The sequence below is a fragment of the Gobio gobio genome (assembly GCF_949357685.1).
Source record: "Gobio gobio genome assembly, chromosome: 23".
Taxonomy (NCBI): domain Eukaryota; kingdom Metazoa; phylum Chordata; class Actinopteri; order Cypriniformes; family Gobionidae; genus Gobio; species Gobio gobio.
In genome coordinates this window covers 9,026,900-9,049,372 of record NC_137119.1, presented here as the reverse complement: position 1 = coordinate 9,049,372, position 22,473 = coordinate 9,026,900, and positions in this window count along the sequence as shown.

Genomic DNA, 22,473 nt, shown 5'->3' with positions numbered 1-22,473 from the left:
CTTCCACAACCCTCATCTGTGCTTCCTACAGTGCATTAGTGCAATCCACACAAACGGTGAATGCTGGGAATGAAAGCTGTTGATGTGCAGTACATTGTTCACTTAGTGGTATTTGAGTGGTATTTTTCAAAGCTCTTCTTCAGAAAATGCATAAAAATCATATTTTACAGTATAACTGTGCATCGTTTCACTGAAGATGTCATATCACATATCTAAACAGCCATATAATATCAGACAAGTTACTGTATTATAGCCTCCAGTCAGTTCTGCTGTGCATGTTTTAATTTTTGCAGATAGCATAAAGTATTAGGTGATTTTGTAAGGGAAACCTAACAAGATCTTTTACTGATGTGCTAAAAAAAGATTATGACGTTCTTGCTAATACATAATGGCCAAAGCTCAGATTGCAAGACTGGAAGGAAACAAAGTAATTTACTTTTCAACTAATGTGCTCAAAATGTTCCGAAATGTCAAAAAAATTTACGCTCAGTCTGAGATTGGAGCCATGATGTAAGCTCATTCATTCTAATGGGCTTTGCAGCCATTCCTTCTTTACAGAATCAGTTCTACTTGGTCAGCACTGTCGTGTGAAACTGAACACCAGTCATGAAATGCATTACTCGCATAATCTCTCAGCTTTCATTCAGGCTTTCTGAAAAGCCCACAATTCGCTGCTCACAGAGCAGACATACTGGAACCCCACAGGCTGGCAGTGGGTGGGTTCAGGCCTGCTGGCTGACTGGAAGGGTGATATGTTGTCTGTTTCTCACAACCAGGTCTATTTTGTGCATTCAGACCTACCCAGCTGAGCCACGTTGTTTTGGCAAGATGAAGATTTGTAAATTCTACTTGCTCATTCACAGTTTACCCTGAGAAAACCACAATTTGATTTCGCAATTTGTGCAGCGGACATGAATGACACATCAAATCATGTGATTTATTGCGGAGAGTTGGTAATTTTCTAAGCAAATAGTTGATATCAAATAAATCCCATTAACAGATCAGCTACTGTATATCTAGGACCAAGAGAGAATATTATGGACTTCAAGGGGGGCTCTACTTGAGGCAGTTAGCAATTACAGAGCAATTTGCTTGCAATCACTTATTCGACCACACATAACACCCTAGCAATGACCTAGAAACCACACTGTACACCTTAGCAATGTCTTCATAAACACCCGAAATGGTGGCAAGCTCCCTTATTTCCTCGTTATGGTTGGCAAGGTTGGCAAAACAAACCTTGCACCTTCATTAATCTCGGATATGATTACGTATGAGTTCTTCTTCTGCTCATATTAGCTCATTTGTACACAATTGTTAATGGGAAATTCTGTGATATGAATTTTCTCCAAGAATTCCATTCATCTGAATTTCTGAACCTATTTTCACATTCGTAACAATTTAGCATTTGTTACAATGTAAGTTTGCAAGGCCTTGGACTCAATTTCATCGGGTCTGTGAATATGACTCATAAATAAATAAAAAATCATCATATCTGAGAAATGTAATGTTTAATCAAATGTTGAATCCTTTCAGTCGGTTGATAACAAATAAATCCCATTTACAGATCAGCCACTGTATATCTAGGGCCAAGAAAGAGCATTATGGACTTCCAGGGTGGCCCTAGTCTCGCGTAGCCAGACCTTCAGACTGATGGCAGAAGGACTGGACTCTATCACAGCTTTCATTGATGAAGGACTGCCCAAGAGGACATTTGACCATTTGTAAAGCAACCAATCACAGTTCGTTTTGTTCCACGTCATGTTTAGGGGCGTGAAAATGTAAAGTCGATGTCCCTGCAATAACAGACCGGCGTGCACCTATAAATGATTCAATCAAGAATGTTTTGCAAGTTTACTGCAACAATGGAGCCGCAAACTTCACACACTTTTGAAAATCCAGCATTTAGTTGATCCTGATATGCGCTCATTGTCTTAGTTTTAAACACGACAGCATTCTTCTTCCATGAGGGAGTTTGCCGTCACAGCATGTTTCCAGGCGGACCGTTAAAGAACACGACACACACGTATCGTGGACATCCTGTAGAACTCAACCAATCAGATGACGACTTCAATACTCCTGAAGTGTTTCCAGATAAGTGTGCCAGAATCAGACGTTCAGCCAACTCACCATGGGCGTGACGTCTTAGGCTGAGACTAGGGTGGGCCTACTTGAGGCAGTTAGTAATTACTTAGCAATTCCCTTGCAATCACTTATCGACCACACATAACACCCTAGCAATGACCTAGAAACCACACTGTATACTAGAGCCCGACCGATATATCGGCGGGCCGATATTATCGGCCGATATTAGGCTTTTTCCAAACTATCGGTATCGGCATTTATGATGGCCGATAAATGAATATTTTTTTAAAAATAAAAAAACGGACGAAACACCTCTCAAACACATTGAGTGTTGGCGTTTCATAGTTTGTCCACCGGAGGGCGCTCTACAACGTGCCGGCTGGCAACACCACCAGCTGATCCAGCAGAGTCATGCTGAGCTTCAGCGCTCTGAGCGCTGCATTCACAACACAGATCATCCGCGAAGTGCATGTAAGTTGGCAACGAGACATACATTGCTTGAATTGAATAACAATTAAAAGAACATCCCCATCAGTTCTCTTAACTAAAATAACATGACACAATTTGTAACTGCCAAGTCCAGTTTTGCTGTTACATGTAAGCCAAGAGAGCTGGTAATTACGCTAGGTTACAGTTGACTGACTAAGTTTAACTCGGACAATGTGACTGAATAAAATGTATTTCTTTAATAGTCTGACAGTTTGACATCATGAGACGTATCATCTCTCCCCTGCCCGTTATTTTGAAAAAGTATACATATTTCTAAATTATAACTTATCATAGACGCTAACCACAAAGCTAGCTAATGCCATGGCTATCAGTGGGAGACCGCTAACATTAATGCGCCTTGAAAAACACAACAAACTTATTCTGCCTAAATAAAGTAATGATTACTGTATTTATAACTAGTATATTTGTAGTTCCAGTCTCTGCATTGTAAATCGTAAGTTAGGCTCGTGAAGAGTGAACGAAAGTGCGTGACTTCGTTCAGACGCCGCATTAAAAAGTCAAATAATGGATTACACGAGTCATCATCAGTAACGTTAGTAGATTTTAGAAGGCAGGCAGCAAATGAGGATTGAAAATGGTTTGTGGTAGCTTGATGGATAGAATTAAAAGTGCATGTAAAGGGATAAGCAAGTTGACATTGTAATTATAAGGTGGCTCATATTTATACTGTATATAGTTTATGTTTTGCTGTTGTTGTTATTTATCAGAACTTCTAGAACTTAACTGAATATTTTTTTTTCCAGTCTTGCTAAAAGTTATATTTATAAAGCTTACCACATCTATTAATACTGGTAACTTTGATTTTTTGTTTTTGTTAGCCTATTGTGTTTTCGTCCAAACGACTTTAAGTTTCATATCTTAAGTTTGTATTTTTATACATTTTATTTATCAGAACTTTAATATATTTTATGTTCCTCTGTTCTGTTGTAACAATAAAACAAACAAGTTTATTTTTAAACTGCATTATCATATTATTTTAGAGAGGCTGAGGGATCATGAATAACTACAAATAACTGATGTATAAGGGAAATCTGTTTGTGTTTTTTTACGCGTTTCTGTTATTTTATTTTTTAATTTTTTATATATATCGGCTGATATATCGGAATATCGGATTTTTAAGTGACCAAATATTTGTATCGGTATCGGCCTTAAAAATCCTTTATCGGTCGGGCTCTACTGTATACCCTAGCAATGTCTTCACAAACACCTGGAACGGTGGTGTAACGCTCAGGTTCAAGGAAGATGAAGACGAAGGTGACACAAAGTTTAATAGAACAATCTCTGCATGCTTAGTTGATTAATCCTTTCAGTCCTTGTATGCTTTTTGAGTCTTTCTTGTTCTCATCATGTTGGCAATCCAGTCTTTCACTCGGCCTGTGTCCGTTTGAGTATTTTCAGATTTTCTGCGAGGAAAACCGGTAATTCTAAGTGAAATCAGACATTAGCCCATTTCACACAGCAATCCTGGGAAATTTCTGGGAAATTACCAGAATGACTTTACCAGTAAGTACACCAATATGCTGTTCACACAAGCAACGGCGTTCTGGCTTTTTACCGGTAAGAGACCATTCACACAGCAGCAAAATACCTGTAAATTATATGATGTCAGTCATCTTTAAGCGCTGCGCTGTTGTCTTCATCCGCATGAGAAGAAGTGCTTTAGTTTCACTATCTGATCAATTTGACAACATACTTTGACGTCTGAGTGAAAGGCATAAGGGGGTGATCAAATAGAACGCGTGTTTGCTCTTAAACACACGAAAAGCGCATAATAGTATCAAACTGCAGAGCGCAGCGCTGATGAATGGAAAAGAAGACTGGGTCTCGAGTGCGACACATTGAAAAAGCGGCGCAACGGTCAAAGATGATAATTTAGAGCATATTTAAATAGAAAAAAATATTTAAAACCTTATTGTAAACAGCATGGAGTAATGATGTAATCTATTGAGCACCCCCATATAGCCAAATTGGCATGATCCTTGTTTCATAACACCCCTGTGAAGATTCGACAGTGAGATTGGTAGTCGAATTCTATCGAAGAATCGAATCTTCGACTATTCGGGGTCACCCCTAAATTCTACCTGTCTGCCATTTCAAGAGTTCACACTTGCATATAATATATAGAGAGTAAATTTAAATGTGTATTTGCCATGCTGTCCGGGGGGAGGGCTTCAAGCTCGCAATTTGGCCCGAACCCAGAGTACCCTGCCGTGTATGTAAGTGGTTAGAACTAAAAGTGTGGAGAAGGGGTGGTGGAGGGATGCTGATAATTGTCAACAAACGCAGGTAGGACTGCTGTGTATATATATATATATATATATATATAAATATATATTCTAAACTTGTGTCAATTATCTGAACGTGCTCCTCCCGAACCTTGTTAATAAAACATCATTTAAAAGGCATGTGTCATTACCTTGCAGTAATGACACTAATTTCTCATAACACGTCCAGCAATTTCCAAGAACTTACCATACAACTTGTGGAAAATATGGAAAGAAATGCTTTTAAGTAATACTTGCAGAGCTGAGGGGGAGAAAACTGTTTGATCCATTAAACATCACTTAGTGTGGTTAGTGCTGTGTTTCGTGGAGGAAATTCCAGTTGCACAAGGTAATGAGATCATGGAATGTGAACAGGGCTAGTCTGATAGAGCAGAAGAAATTAGAGATCTGCCAAGAATGTGCCCGGGAAGAGTCCACTGCTTACATGTCCACTATAAAAAACAACCCACCTTCAGAGCCAGCCATTAGTTCCAATAGCATAGTGTTTGGCAGGAACAAGAGAACTGGGATAGGAATAAATGAAGGAGGGTGAGCTGTTAAAAGCCCTGGGTAAGAAACAGCAAATCTTGCGGTTAAGAATATCTCTGTGAAGTTTGAAGTTATTGGATTTTTATTGGTTTTCAGGGAAAAGGAGGTTTTAAGAAGCAACTTCAGAAAGAGAGGGTGCTTCCGAACAGCCAAACGGATTCAGCTGCTTCGTCTCCATTCTCTTTGTCTGTTCTGAAGTGGCAACCAATTGTTGTTTAGTCTAACTGCATTTCTCCAGCTCATTTTCCTCCCTATGTGGCTGCTTTCCTGGAAGAACTTGCCGGTTACCATTAGCTAGTGTGCTCTTCATAATTCTAAAAGAGCTGAGGACCAGCCCAGTGAATCTGTTCTTACTGTAATGATGGGGCTAAAATAAGATGCTTCCAACTGGACTGACAGAGAGTTGGAGGGGACAAAGAGTGAGAATACAGGATGGCATGGTTATTGTGGTAAAAGCCTTTGTTGTTAAATCGGGCATAATGCAATACAGTTCATGCAATGCATCCATCACCCGGATTGTAAATTTATACAAAGAGAAAGGGAGAGAGGAATGGGAAAGGCACAGAGCCCAAAAGTAAATTAGACTCGCCACAAGACAGAACCTCAGTCTTCTGTCCAGGATCCACAGTGGCAATGGTTTCTAGAGGCACGCAAGCAAGTCTTGGAAGAGAGACAAGAAAAAAAAGTGACATCTAGGACCAGTGTACATGAATGTCGGGTCAGGATCTTTGGAGATTCTATTGTCAAAGTCGCCGGGTTAAAGCACAGATAGATTTGATCTCCAGGTCTTTGTGGTCTTGGAGTAAAGCTGTACTGGGTACTAGTATTTCCACAGGAGGAAAAGAAGGGTGATGGGTTCATGCCACCTCAAATGTACTCCTCTTTCCAGACTTTTCTTTTGCATGCAATTGGGGACTGACTTGGGGAAGTGCTAAATGCAAATGAAACAAACACTGGGCCAAAAGAAGTATGCAATTACCATATTCAACTAGAGTTGCACAGTATTCCCGGAACTGGGGTAAGTCTGGAATACTGGTGCAAGATTGGCTCTAATTGAATGGGTTATTCACTGTCATGGATTGTCAGCTTTGATACAAACCACAGCAGCAAATAACTCAGTCTGTCTGTGTGGAATATTCTCTCTCTAACATAGTGATAGAATGCATCATCCTTTCTAATCATGGAGACCTGTGATTAGCATCCCATATTTAGGTTTGACTCAATGTTAGGCTTGTACAAAATCTGATATGCCTGAAGGTTGAAATGTAATTGCACTTCCATGAGGTTTTCTTGGCTAGATCTAACCATTTGATGATGTACTCTATCAATTGAGTCCATATGGTTCTTTTTAATTACTGATGCTGGATGTTTGATTAATTCCAACAATTATTCCAACAGTTACTTAACTTTCTGTACGATTGAAGTAGGCTATTTCCTATTTCTTCCTGCCAGAGAATTCAACAGACATCTAATTTACTAAATTTGAGGAGAGCTGATCCATGTGAGAGATTTAAATTAAGCCAAGAAAACATTACAAGACTGAAGCTTATCGCCCATTCATGTTTTTAGTCTGTAACAAAAAGCCCCAGGTTGTAGCCAACTCTCAGCACATGCCCAACCCAGACGGTCTTCTAGTCTAGTATAAGCAGCTGTGACTAGTCACAGATGCTACAACAGATTTCAGACTGTTTTGAAATTTGGCCGACTAGTCAGGTGTGTGCACTGTCCCTACTGTAAAACAACGAGCAACAACCAAAGAAATTGGAAGACAGCAAAAAATGTGAAAGGAAGGTAAGGCAGGTGCAGATGCCAAAAAAAAAGACTCCACATCTCCCCAATCACTGAACAAATCATATATCTAGGGGTGTAACGATATTCAAAACGAGCCGGAAAACCGCGATACACCACCCACAGTTCGAACCGCGATACTCTTATGTCGAACCGATCCAGCCCCGCGCTGCACCAGCCCAGCTCTCACTTCACCTTATGCCACAAAATTATTTTTTTCTTCCATGATATTAGATTAAATTTCATTTCTACACTTTTAACAACTACAAGCGCACACTCTTTAGTTATACGTGGCGGTGCCCGCCCTATCACGCCGTATATTATAAGCGCAAGAGAAACTAAAAGTAAAGAACCAATAAATAATGTAACTGGTTCAACGTGTGTTAGCTGGGAAGAATTTGTTATGATGTTCATTCTGCTCATCAGGAGCAGTTTTCATGTTTCATTAACAGTTCATGAAGTATTGTGTATTCGCCATGGTAACTGTTGTATCCATAACCACAAAATGCCACTTTATTTTCACTTAAATGTTATTTTGTTTATTTTTAAATAGTGTGGTGGCTACTTAATAGTATTAACAAAAACTGCTATTTATTATCTTTAACTTATAGGCCTATTTATTCATCAGTATTAGTCATATTCATACATTTAATGTGTTTGTTAAGTAGGCTACAGTGGGACATTTACTTGTGTGTGTCATAAATTTGTATTAAATAAATGTGCTTTTTTTAACTTTATGGTAAATGGTAAAATTAGAAGATTATTTCTGACTAGTCTACAGTGCAGACATTTATTTCATTTGAGTTTACTCAGGTATGCTAACTACTCTAAAGAAAACATGAAGCCAATGTATAAAGTTAAATCATTGCTGTTGTTATTATTAAGTAAAAAGTGAATCTAGTGTTATTATTGCTGGTGCTCTTCATGAACCATGACTCCACAGCAAACAGAACCGCACCGAACTGAACCGCACCGCGGCTCCAAAACCGTGACATGAACCGAACCGTGGCATAGGTGTATCGTTACACTCCTAATATTTACAGTTTGGGAGGACAGTGATCGCATAATAGGCCCTTTTCACATGACATCAGTTAACATTTTCTGACTCGAAGTGGTGTATGCCTACTTTTGCATGCACACTGCTACACATAGCATATCAAATATTAGTCATAATAATAAACAATAAGAATACACATATAAAGAAAAAGTAGGCTACTGACACTACTGACAGGTGAAGTGAAAAACACTCTTTAATATCTCTTCATCACTGTACCTGTTAGTGGGTGGGATATATTAGGCAGCAATTGAACATTTTAGAAGCAGGAAAAATGGGCAAGCGATCAAACAGACAAGCAACTGTAGCTCAAATTGCTCAAGAAGTTAACCCTTAAATGCATGACTGTTTCACCAAACATTCTTACATATTGGGGTCTTTAGCGACCCGGATCTATGTCTAACATGGATAGATTTATACCTGTTGCGATAATATATAAAACTCCTGATATTAGAGTAACAATTACAGAAGAATAAAATAAAACATATTTCGTTACCTTTTGGAGCTTGGAAGGGTTCAGTTTGAGCAGATGTTTTGTACCATCACCACTGTCCTCGTCAGAGCTCCTTTAGCAGCACATTCAGCATCTGACTCATATTCGCCATCTCACGCATATTCTCAAAACTAATTTCCAACATATTCAAAATAAATATTTTGATCACTGACAGCTTCCTTCATCAGATCCATCATCAAGTGACAGTAACAGTAATAGTGTTCAGTTCTTTCTCTGCAGTAAATCTCTGAGACATTTCAAGTTTTGCAGATTATAATTATTATTGTTTCGTTTTTTGTCTGAGGTCACTATGAGTGAAACGTCACTTTATCATTGTGTATCAGACATCGCCACCTTGTGGAATAAAGGTGAATTGCACTTATTTCGTCATTATAGATTAATTTATTATTGTGCTGAAAAAGTACAGTCTTACACACCTCGGGTCGTTAGCAACCCTATAAAATAACTAGTGGAAAAACAGGCATTCAATTATTATTTTATTATTTATTTATTTGTATATAGTTTAAAATGGATTGATTGAGGAATACTAAGAATGTTGTCTAACTTAAAAAAATTAATGAGGAGGAGGGGAGTGAATGACGTCTTGGGTCGCTTAAGACCTGAGGTATGCATTTAAGGGTTAATGCTGGTTCTGATAGAAAGGTGTCAGAATGCACAGTGTATCGCAGTTTATTGCGTATGGCGCTGCATAGCCGCAGAGCAGTCAGGGTGCCCATGCTGACCCCTGTCCACCACCGAAAGTGCTAACAGTGGGCACGTGAGCATCAGAACTGGTCTGATGAATCACGTTTTCTTTTACATTACCTGGGGAACACATGGCACCAGGATGTACTATGGGAAGAAAGGCAAGCCGGCTGAGGCAGTGTGATGCTTTGGCCAATGTTCTTCTGGGAAACCTTGGGTACTGCCATCCATGTGGATGTTGCTTTGACACGTACCACCTACCTAAGCATTGATACAGACCATGGACAACCTTTCAGGGAAACGGTATTCCCTTGTGGCTGTGGCATCTTTCAGCAGGATAATGCGCCCTGTCACAAAACAAAAATGGTTCAGGAATGGTTTGAGGAGCACAACAAGTTTGAGGTGTTGACTTGGCCTCCAAATTCCTCAGATCTGAATCCAATCGAGCATCTGTGGGATGTGCTGAACAAACAAGTCCAATCCATGGAGGCCCCATCTCACAACTTACAGGACTTAAGGGATCTGCAGCTAACATCTTGGTGCCAGATACCAAAGCACATCTTCAGTGGAGTCCATGCCTTGATTGGTCAGGGCTGTTTTGGCAGCGAATGGGGAGCAACACAATATTAGGAACATAATGTTATGCCTGATTGGTGTATATCTTCTGTGGATGTCTCAAGACAATTTAGATATCTCTCTCATCTAACCCATCTATTTTAGGTCCTAGAGTCTCTATTAACAAGCTAGTGAGTTAGGAAGAGTTCAAAAAGCTTGTGTGGCTCTAGGAACAGGGTTGGGAAACACTGCCATAATTGATGCACCTAGTTCATGATTATTTGTGTCATCTTTAAATGTCTCAAAGGATTGTCAGTTTGTGTGAGGTTTGGGAATGTAGTATTTTGGGAAGATGTGTTGTCATATAGAGACAGGACATATAATTGTCTGGGATGTATAGTTTGTGGGTATGAGAGTCATATGTTTGATGTGTACGTGTGAAGAGTACTCATTTTGGACGTCTCAAGAGAGACGGCTGGGTGGGCGGCAATAATCAGTAATAAACACTGAGCAGACAGGCGTGACACAATATCAGCACAAATACAAGATGACAGCACTGCAAACAAACATGACAGGGATGCGCCCAACACATGCAGATTTTTCCCACTGCTATGTGCAATCTATAATGATTTATCAGACAGCCATAAGGTGAACAGATTTACTGCCTTTGTTGATATCCCTGAGACTCACATCGTTCACATACCTCAAAGAAACTTCATACATCTGCTTGAACACAGCTGTCTTGATTAAATAATCTGTTTTGGTTCTCGTAAAGGTTTTCCCACAGCACTGTTTGTTGAATTACTGAGGACTAGATTTTTGTTTGGTCTGGTCACTTGTAGCGCGCTTGCACACATGTGGTTCAGTTGATAGACATTGGCCAAATCGGGCAGAAAGGAGTGCTGAGGTTCACTTTGTGGAGTTACGGCCCTATTGACTCAGGCCGTCAGATTTGATAGAGGAGTGTTTCGGTTCGCTGCTCAAGCTTGAAAAACACATTACATCCACCCCGAAGTCTTCCTCTTCCTCATCGTCTGGCGGTTCAGAAAGAGAAACACTTCATTGGGTCCATTCATCCCATAAAACCGCATGAAGTATGCATCTATGACAGAACAGACTGTTTGACACACAAACCTGACTGATTCTCTATGTACTCAGTGTCTGGCACATAATGCTGACAGATTGGACCTGTAGGCATCATACTTTTATGATCACGATCACACAAACATACATGTGATCCTTTCCCCTTTACAGAAACACCTCAGTGTCAACATCGTAAACCCTTGCCAACGACCCTGTTACCTCAACTAGACTCATAAATCCACTGGAGAGAGGGTGGGTATTAAAAAAAGAAAGAAAGAAAGACCGCCTTGGAGACAGTGCCACGCACCCTTGCTCATGAAACTGTTTGTGGGTAAAGATCTCCTTTTGTGTCTTTCCATAAGTTGAAGGATAAATGTCTGGGAGTGTTCGAGTTTTAGATTGTTTTTCCAGAGTGTTGCTGTGTAATTTGGCTAAATGGGCTTTGCCCTGCATTTAAAACAATCCAGTAAAGAATCTCATTGCTGGAAAGTAAACAAGCTGATGCACTCACAAGCATACAATCAACACTAATTACTGTTTAGGAGAAAGGATATACCACTCACCTGAAAAAGTAGTAATGGCTGGGTGTTAGCGTCAAATGACTGGTCTTAACTATGAGGGCAGTAGGCATTTTTAACACATATTCTGCACACTGTGTTGTCTCTGTTTAGCTCTATGGCCTGTGAGTGGTCTGAAATGGACCTACAGGGCCCCAGTGGCAGCTGCCCACATTCACTGCCCACTACATAAAAAAGAATGAGAGGACTTTTACGGGGTGTTGGCTGTGTTGCCCAGAGACTGAATGTCCTTTAAACCATCTGGAAGTCAGTGTGATGTCACAGCCTTGGCCTCTGAGAAATATGATAATGCCACATAAGCAAAATAGCACAGCAAACGGAGAAAATGTAGAAATATTTTTGTTTATATGCATGATAGGACTGCTCGGTTGAGGAAAAAAAAATGAGCAGCAAACCTTGATTACTTTTTTTCTTTTTTTTTTAAGCAATGCAGATTCACTTCCAAATGAAGCTGTCTTAAAATGGAGACTTAAGATTTTGAAAATCTGTTCATTTTTATTGAGCACTATAAAGTATTAGTAGGAAAAGTTAAATATAAAAAGTTAAAGCTGCAGTACATAAGTTTTGCTTTGTCGCCATCTCTGATTGAAACCAACAAGTTATTTGCGAAATTATCATTTTTACGAGGCTCCTTTGCATGGATTAATTTAATATTTTGAGGAGTATGTGTGGCTGTCATTCAGTCACCGCACCTGTGTGCATAGTGCATACTGCACTTCGGATTCACAGACGAACGTCTTGGAGTGTGACCAACAGGGCCGGCCCAGGCCAATTTGCTGCCCTAGGCAAGATTTTACTTGGTGCCCCTTGTATCAAGGTTTAGCACTAAATGTTATCAGTCTAAGTTGCGGAAACACTGGTACTGTTTTATTTTTTTAATGCATTGATGTTTTTAAATTTTTATTGTTGTTGTTTTATATGATGTCCAGTCCATTCTACCCCATCATTATGTTCATGATATTATTACTATTTAATTTTTTTAAAAGGCTGGTGATAGTTAAATTATACAAAAATAGCACCTACGCCACATAACAGCCTAAACACAAAAAACAAGTACAAGCACAAACTATTGAGAACTAGCAAAAGTGTTTGTTTTCCAGTAGATGGCAGCAAACTTCCACTAATATGCACATTCATGTTTTCACCATGAATTAAACTGAGAAATTTAGATATTTAATGTGAAATTTACATAAAATGTTGCTATTTTAAATAAACCTGTATATAAATATCATTACTAATTTCGGCAAATACATTTTAAAATGTCCATATGTCCAAATAAAGCGCGATAAAACTGCACAACTGTAGAGTAAAAACATTAGGCTATTAAAAAAGTGATATTACATGCGTTTAAAAAAACAGATATGATTTTTTTTTTTTTTTTACAAAATACACTGTCTGTGGCCACTGGAGAACCCAGAACAGCTGCTTGCATATAGTTTAAGGTAAAACTGGAATTAATTAGCGTACATTAGTATTTTACTACTATGCTTAAATAAACTGTTCATTCATTACATCACTTTACCTCTGTCTTTACACTGCAAAAATGCTCTTCTTCTTTAGTAATTTTTTCTTGTGTCCAGTCCAAACATCAAAAAATTCTTAAATAAAGATGTATTTACTAAAATGACATAAGATAATTTTTTCCTTATTTTCTGGGGGGAAAAATCAAAATGAAGTGAGTTTTAGCTTAAAACTAGCACAATTATCTGCCAAATGGGGCGAGAAAAATGATCTTATTTCTGTTTGGGACAGAAACAAGAAACAAGATTTCAATCAGAAACAAGATTATTTTTCTCACCCCATTGGCAGATAATTTAGCTTGTTTTAAGCATAAACTCACTTAAGAAAAATATAATTTTACTTATCTAGTAAATGCATCTTGGTTTAAGAATGTTTAGATAGGCCTATTTAGACTAGAAACAAGACAAAAATACTAAATAAGAATAGCATTTGTTGCAGTGTTTCCCTTATCTTGCCTGCATCAGAGGGCTTCTGTTTTTTATGACACTACAATTCGGCCATACGTCATAAATTATCAGGCAACTTTCACCGTGTCTACACCTGGAGCGAGCGGCCAAGCTCCCTAAAAAATGAAAGCAATCCTGTCTACAGTAGATGCGGCGAGAGGTGACGCGACACAACAAATTCCCAACGTTAAACTGATCGCGCGTTATAGGCTATTTCTGACGCACTTCAAGTAGCTCAGCGGGGGAGATTGATGAGGCGGACCGGGAAGATGCGGGGGACTTAGTTAAGTTTTTTTGCGCGTTATTTGGTAATATTTCAAATGAATGTGAATAAAATAGTATCAGTAATACATTTTGGCGCCCCTATGGATGAGTGGCGCCCCTAGCTTTTGCCTATTCCGCCTATGCCACGGGCCGGCCCTGGTGACCAAAATAAGAATTCTCACCGGAAAATGTCATCTGAACAAGTAACATGTCTGCCACTTTTGTTCTGAAGGACTGAGAAAAAAAGGCATTGCAACAAATTGCACTACCAACGATAATTAAATCTAAAGATTGCTTAGCTCATATCACATCAAACTGTGCAAATTATTATTATTATTGTTATACTTTGTTCTCAAGTTGTTAATGTTAACAACGTCAGAATTGGGTGACTACCTGTATATTAGCATTACCTGTAGATTTCAAATTCTGTCTTTCAAATCTTTTGCTTTTAAATACGGGTGAATCTCCAGTTGTCACTGATGATTGTCATTTGGACCTTTCTGGATTACAATCCGCCATCAAAATGATAAATTTAATTATTCCAGCTGCTGTGAGAAAAGGCTATAAATGATCTGCCACCTGCAGCATCCTCACATGCGATATAGCCTACCCGGAACTCCTTCTTTATGTAAACAGACCTGACGTAAAGACGAACGGCGACATGCTTGAATTTCCTGCGGAAAGCTACCAGTACCACTCAATTTATAACACATTATTACAAGCTTACGATTGTGAATCGGGTTAAGGTAAGGAGAGAGTTTTGAAAACTGGCCTGTTATGTACTTGCTTAAAAATTTATTTTGGATCATTTTTAACCAAAAAAAGTTACGGACTGCAGCTTTAAATATAATATATTTGAGCGTGTTATTTTTGGAGTAGCCTATCAACTTGTTAGCTTAGCCACATGCTAACATATGATCAGTTAGTATAAGGCAGGGATCCTCAAATATGGCCCACAAGATCCACTTTCCCGCAGAGTTTAGCTCTAACCCTAATCAAACACACCTGAACATGCTAATCAATGTCTTCAGGTTCATTAGAAAATCACAGGTAAGTGAGTTTGTTCAGGGTTGGAGCTAAACTCTGAAGCACATTTGCCCTGCAGGGCAAGATTCGAGGATCCCTGCTATAAGGCCTACAAAAACAGCATGTAGGCAATAGAAAGTGAGGCAGCTCTCCTGGATTTTCAGAGACAGTACAAGTATGTGAGCTTCTTTCAAAAAAAAAAGAAAATTGTGTTTACCATGTGGGGAACCTCACGATTTTCTTTGAGTCCAGACATTTTTAATTGGGGGCATGCCAATTTAAGAATAATGCAGAAGAAAACTGCTATTTTTAATGAACTGGTAAGTTTTAATTGTGAATGTTGACAGTACAATTAGTTTGTACACATTCTGTGTACTGTTGAAGAATAGCAGTAGCACTTGCCAGCTAATGCTAGATCATTCCTAAGGCAGCATGAGAAGCCTAATTTATTCACTTAATGTGCTTTTTTTTTTCTTCTTTTTTTTAAAAAAAGAAATTAAATTACCTAAATGATTGTTTTATTTCAGCCAACTTCCAAGTAAGATTTTAAGGCATCATAAAAATAGATGCTTAGCATGGCTAGAACCTAAAAGTCTGTTTTCATCTTGAAGTTTACCTTACACAAAATACTTATTGAATAAATGACAGGACCATCCATACTACATTCAGAACTGCACACACATACAATACCATATACAGGCATATTAACAGGCACTGTTATATTAATAGGACAACACCTCCTCAATGCTTGTCTTTGTTTCAGTACTTTTCCATGTGTCAGAATCAGGACTGAGTCACCAGTTCATCTTTTCCCCACTGAGCTTTCCATTCCGGTCCAGCTGTGGTGAAACGCCTGTCACTGAAGATACACCGAAGGCCTTCTAATCACACATACCAGTCCCACATTACATTAGAGGGAGAGTTAAGTGAATGCATGGCTCATTTATAGGATGAGTATTTCTTAAATCATCTGAAATGTCTGCCTTGCTCCTCTCACATGCCTGACGTCATGTCTCAGTTTCAGACCTCCGATTTTTCTTTCTGAATCTGAATGTTTTTATTACCAAATGAACTAAGACTAAATAAACCCAATCATGGTCATATGATTCATTTGATTTCTTAATATAGCTGGCATAGTAATCCAAGAGATGTTGTTTCTGTCTTTCAGGACAACCCTTAACAAGACCAGCTTTGACCAGCAGCACAAATTCCAGGTCAAGCAGGTGTACCCCCAATGCCTATAGCTGGAGAATATAGTTAAAGTTGGGGTACTCGGACTCTAGTTCAACTTTTTGCGGACTTGGACTTGCCACAGACTCGGATGCATTTTTACTTGACTCAGAATCTAGCGTTTTGGACTCCAGAATTTAGGGATTTGCTGAAATATGCTCAGGACAGTTGACAGAATTGTCACTGGCCAGACCAGATCAGTACTGCACTGTCACGAAAGTCAATCATTCGTATGTGTTTTTATGTCTTGTCTGTTTATACAATCAATTCGATGCTTGCAAGCTGTTTAGCTTCTGTGAGCACACACTCACGCTCACATATAGCACCTATCAGCCAGCATGCAAATGCCAAATTAAAGGGGCAGTAAGCAATTTCTGGTAAACACTGTTGATATTTGAAATTACCAAAACATGCCCCTTTCCAAAAGGATCACACCCCTATCTTGATGCATCCGTGTACACATTCCACATTCACGTACACGCTATACAACACAGGCAACGGCTATGGTGGAATCTGCTGTGCCTGCTGCCTGAGACTATGATGTAGAGGTCTACACGGGTCAAAAAATTAATATCTGAACCCGAAGAGACCCGAAATGTGCTACATGGAACCGACCCGGACAAGTCTATTATTTCAAAAGCTGGACCCAGACCCGGACCCGTGCAGATCCGAGAAATGGCAAAAATATAGTACCCCGAACCGACCTGGACCCGTCTATTATTTGAAAGCTGGACCCGAACCCGGCGGGAAGACACAGACCCGACTGGACCCGATTGTCACATATTCCACAATAAATTGCTATTAACAAGTCAATAAACAAGTTGTGAGAAATACAACTTTTTGTCTTACCTCATTTTAAAGCCGTCGTCTCCCTTCCTTGTACCTGTGATGCATTACAATCCTCCTCAAACTTCAACAAACTTCAACAGTGTGTCACACGTATTACACTTGACTGCACTTGCTTTTTCTCATGTTTGTCCACAATATGCATGAAGGATGCTCAGACAGAAGAGGTGCCCGTAGGTTTAACCTCTTTATACTCATTGTTTTTTAGCTTTTTTCGCACATCGCTCATGGAGGTATCCATTATAACCGTGCGCTTGCAACTCTTCTAACGGTTGAGAGAGAGAGAGAGAGAGAGAGAGAGAGAGAGAGAGAGAGAGAGAGCGAGAGAGAGATTGTTGACGTGTTGACTGACTCTGATCATGGCCAGTTGTTCTCAGAGTCCGATCAACTCATATTACTCACAATGTTAAACAGACATGGGACCCGAAGTAAAAGATTAGGACTCGACCCGGACCCGGCTGACCATTTAAAACATAGACCCGAACCCAAAAGGGTCCCAGGTCCACGGGTCTTGGGTGCTCTGTTTAGACCTCTAGGATGATGTCATTATCAATAAGTGAAAGCAATTTGTGTGTTACTATGATAATTCTTGTTGAATGTCTAATTGTTATTTAGCTCCTCTACTCCTTCGATGGCAAAGTCATCTCTTCCATCCCTAAAAAACAAACACATTTTTCATGAACAGATCTCTACATGTAGTACATAGTCAAAGTAACTAATATATTACAAATATAACAGCATAAAGGGGTTATAGCGTAAAACCATATTTTAGGAGTATGATATCAAACTTTTCGGACACACTTGAAATGGGTGGTGGAGGAGGATTACACGTTCCAGGCTTATAATAATAATGCAAATGAACAAACAAGTGAAGATCAATATATTCAAGAAAAATACAGCATATTTTACACTTCTATGAAACTCTTCTGTGAAGAGATTAAATAAAGCAACCTCGGCGTCTGTTTTCAGGCCTTCGCGCTTAGTTCTCTCCAGTGCTGGAAAGCTTCTCCGATATTAATGTGCGTCCTACCTTTTGCCTGATCGTAACCATTCTTTTTACATTTTTACTCCCCTGGCCTTTTCCTCTTTTGTATTTTCTCTGCCATCTCTCTCTTCATATAGTCATCTGCTAATGTCTTGTCTTTTGCACTGAGCTATTTCCCCATCATTAGTGTATACGTGCCTTACTGCTGATTGGCTATAAGTGTGTTTTCACCAGCTCACACTAACAAATAATCCGATTATTGTAATCGTATTTTGGGCTCCGAGCTTGGATTTTTGCCCCGAACCAAGAATACTCCCCCCGTATATCTGGTTAGGAGAGTAAACAGTGTAGTGCTTCCTTTACAGCAGAACGACTTGTGCGCATGCGTCATAGTGCTCACGTGAACAGCGTTAGCCAATGGTAAGCCAGCCTTCTGGAAGTGCTGCACTGTTTACACTATGTCAACAGCGTAAGAGCCTGACACAGACTAGAAGAAATTGTTGAATAAAGTCGTCATGTTTGTTTGTTTTTTGAGCACAAAAAGTATTCTTGTTGCCTCATAAAATTAAAGTTGAACCACTGGAGTCACATGGACTATTTTATTTTTACTACCTTTCTGGCCCTTGAAAGTGGTAATTAAATAGCTGTCTATGGAGGGGCCAGAGAACTCTCAGATTTCATCAAAAAGATCTTCATTTGTGTTCCAAAGATGAACGAATGTCTTAAGGGTTTGGAACGACATGGTGGGTAAGTAATTAGTGACATAATTTTTGGGTGAACTAACCCTTTAAGTTCTATTTTGTGTCTTATTGTGATTCCAAACATTTAAATACACACAAAGGTATGTCAAACTGCCTGTCTTAGTGAGTATTCATGTTTTAAGTGAGCTTAAACAGTTGGGAGAAGTGTCGCTGATGTGTCAGTATATTGAATATGTGCATTAGATCTTAAAGTTAATCCTTAAATCAAATAAAAGAAAAAGAGATAATCACTCACTGCTCTTGACTGAGTAACTTTAAAGGAACACGCCGACATTTGGGACTTTAGCTTATTCACCATATCCCCCAGAGTTAGAGAAGTCCATACATACCATTCTCATCTCACCTCTAGTCTAGCTTAGCACAAAGACTGGAGGTAAATGGCTCCATCTAGCCTACTGCTCAATAAGTGACAAAATCGCAGAAAATAAAGGAACTTTGCTGCTGTACCATGGGTGCAGCAGGCGCAATGATATTTCACAGCGCCTGAAAATAGGCTAACTTCCGTCAACATAACCAACGTGACAACCTGCTTGCACAGAGAGCGTGCTGGGGACTATTTTCAGGCGCTGCGTAATATCATTGCGCCTGCTGCACCCATGTGGCAGCAAAGTTCCTTGATTGTTACGCAGGAATGAGAGTATAGTTCCTAGCCATATAATCGCAACTTTTCATTTTCCGTTGGTCTTAGTACACAATGATACACATCACAACATGTAAATAGGAAAATGTTGGCGTTATTTTGTCACTTATTGAGCAGTAGGCTAGATGGAGCCGTTTACCTCCAGTCTTTGTGCTAAGCTAGGCTAGCGTGTGTGTCAGACAGAGTTATGGCAAGCACAGAGATGAGAATGGTATGTATGGACTTATCTAACTCTGGGTGATACGGTGAATAAGCTAAAGTCCCAAAAAGTCGGCGTGTTCCTTTAATTATATATTTAATGTATACAGTGAAGATTATGCTTTTTTTTTTTTTTAAACATATATTACTTTATTAAAACTCTGTAGTAGGATATTTCTGTATACTATATAGACCTACATGAAAAATTGTTTATTTTATTTGTATTTTTGATTGATATATTTATGTATCTTTTTGGCCTACTAGACTGTTAGACTGTTTACCTGTGTTAAGCTTGAGAACTTTTTACTTTCATTAGTTAGGATAGTTTTTGCTGTTGTAATGAAATATATATATTTTTAAAACATGCTTCACGTTTCAAAGGACAACAACATCTAACATCTTTAAGCAGTATTTACATGGGTCAAATACTGTCAAATACTATAGCTTTTTACTATGGTGAATATGGAAATATATAGTAAGGTGTTTACACCTGAGTTAAATAGGACCTTTATACACAATGCATACCATTGAAAAGACTGTATAGGTCTGTCCACACAGCCTCATTTTCATCCACTAAAAATATTAATATGGCATGCAAAATACATAGCCTTAAACAGAGAGAAAAGAAGTGCATTTTCAGCTCTTCAAGTCCCAATAGGCTGTTCCTATTCACCAAGGTACTCCGATTACTACCCCCTACCTTGAATTCATAACTTTATATCGATGGATAAGTCAAGTCCCATCCTATAGCTTTTTACATTCGAAAAGCTGTTTCACTCAGAAAGTCACAATATAGAAATCAACTCGACCATAACTTCCATTACATGACTTTAAGTTTACTGAGCAAGTTACTATGAGATGACATGAAATCAAAATGGCAAGATGCAATAGAGGTTTGCTTTTGTTACATTTAAAATGACGTATTTTTGGAGGGTTAAGGTTTAAAAAAATATTGACTTAATAAAATACAGTATTGTTTAGTTGGACTCGGACTTAACTCGGACTTGATTGGTTAAAGTACTCAACTCGGACTTGATTAAGGTGGACTCGAACCCAACACTAAATATAGTTTTAAGAGTTCACACTTACAAATAAGTTAGATAGAGTAAATGGTATGTGTATTTGGCGTGCTGTCCGAGGAGTGGGCTCCGCCCCCCCCTCCCCCGTATTATTGGCTGTTGTAGGAACAAGCCAAGTGTGAGTTGTCGGGATGGTGGAGGAATGCTGAAAAAAACTATTTCCAAAACTTGCTAGTCATTTCAGCAGGCTATGATGATTTTTGTTTTCTTCTTCTAAATAGTGGTATGAATAGAATGTGCCGCAAACTAGAATGCAGCATATTTTCAAACTAGAATGCAGAATATTTTCAACACCTGAAATCCAGGCTTTAGGCAAACACTATTTAGTCTGCTGTGTTGAATGGTTGGCACTGGTTTGTGAGCACTAGCTTTTATTCTGCCAACTGCTAAACAAGACACTCCAACTTGATGCCACAGAAGACAGGGTGGTTCCACTCGATGATAACTCTGAGACCCGGATCTACCACCACTCAACCCCATAATAAATATGTGAAAGTGTAATTAGAGAAAAAGAAAGGGTATTTGTGGGTCTGGATCTTTTTCTCAGACATAAACAGATGGGCGGCCAAGTTCCTTATGTGGTCAGGCCTGCACTGTGTAATCATTACCTGTCACTGGGCACTGCAGTTTAAGGGACAAATCAGTTGACTTATGCTGGGTTCAGACTACACTATATTTTCTTCTGTTACTATAGTCACTGTGTCAGATTATGCGATTTTGACTCCTAAATTCTTGTCGTGGACAAGAAACATGTCTGACTACACGTTGCTTGCTGGCCAATCATCGCTTGTCATCTTTAACGACATGCATGATGAATGTAGAAAAGGCGGAACTAGCGTCTGACTTCCGGAAATAAGAGTGTCAACAAACAATGGCTACCGAAGCAGCATGTTAGCTTAAAGCTAATTCCAACACTCACCAGGTTGCTGAAGCGCCTCCACCATTGTTCACCAGCATTTATCTTTTTTCACTCTGTCATGGTATTCCTTTGAGGAAATAATTTAATTTCGCCATGTTTCAAAGCTGTACAGAAGTGCTTCAGTGCTCCTATTGGTCAGTGTTACAGATGTGATGGAACCCAAGGACCGAAAAAATAATTTCTGTCGTGACATTGTGAAGCGACAGTGGTTGTTGCCCACTATCACACACTATACGAACCACCATAACACGCTACATCAAAAGGATTGTGCCAAATTTGGGCATGTTCAACAATGACTTCACAAACCATGATTTTTTGTCTTGACCTTAAATGGACACCTTCCCACTAGAAATTTTACGTTCCCAAAATGTTCTCCGAACACCAGATCCCCGCTGGTGTCAAGGATATCGCCTAGTAACGTTCCCAGAACGTTCCGAGATGGTCATGATGTGGAGGGTTGGGGGACGTTATTTGGCGGACCTTCATGGAACATTCAGGACATTCTCGGAACGTTTAGGGGACCATATTTTATTTGAAAATGTTTTGTTCCCAGAACATTCTCAGATTGTCCCCGCTGGTGTCAAGGACGTCACCTAGTAACAATCCCAGAACGTTTCTAGACAGTCATGATGTGGAGTTCTTTAAAGGGTTGGGAGACATTATTTGGCGGACCTTCATGGAACATTCAGGACGTTCTCGGAATGTTTAGGGGACCATATATTATTTGGAAATTTGATGTTCCCAGAAAGTTCTCAGTACGTCCCCCCTGGTGTCAAGGGCGTTGCCTGGTAACATTCCCAGAATGCTCCGAGATGGTCATTATGTGGAGGGATGTTATTTGATGGTCCTTCAGGGAACATTCAGGATGTTCTGAAAATGTTTAAGGGACCATTA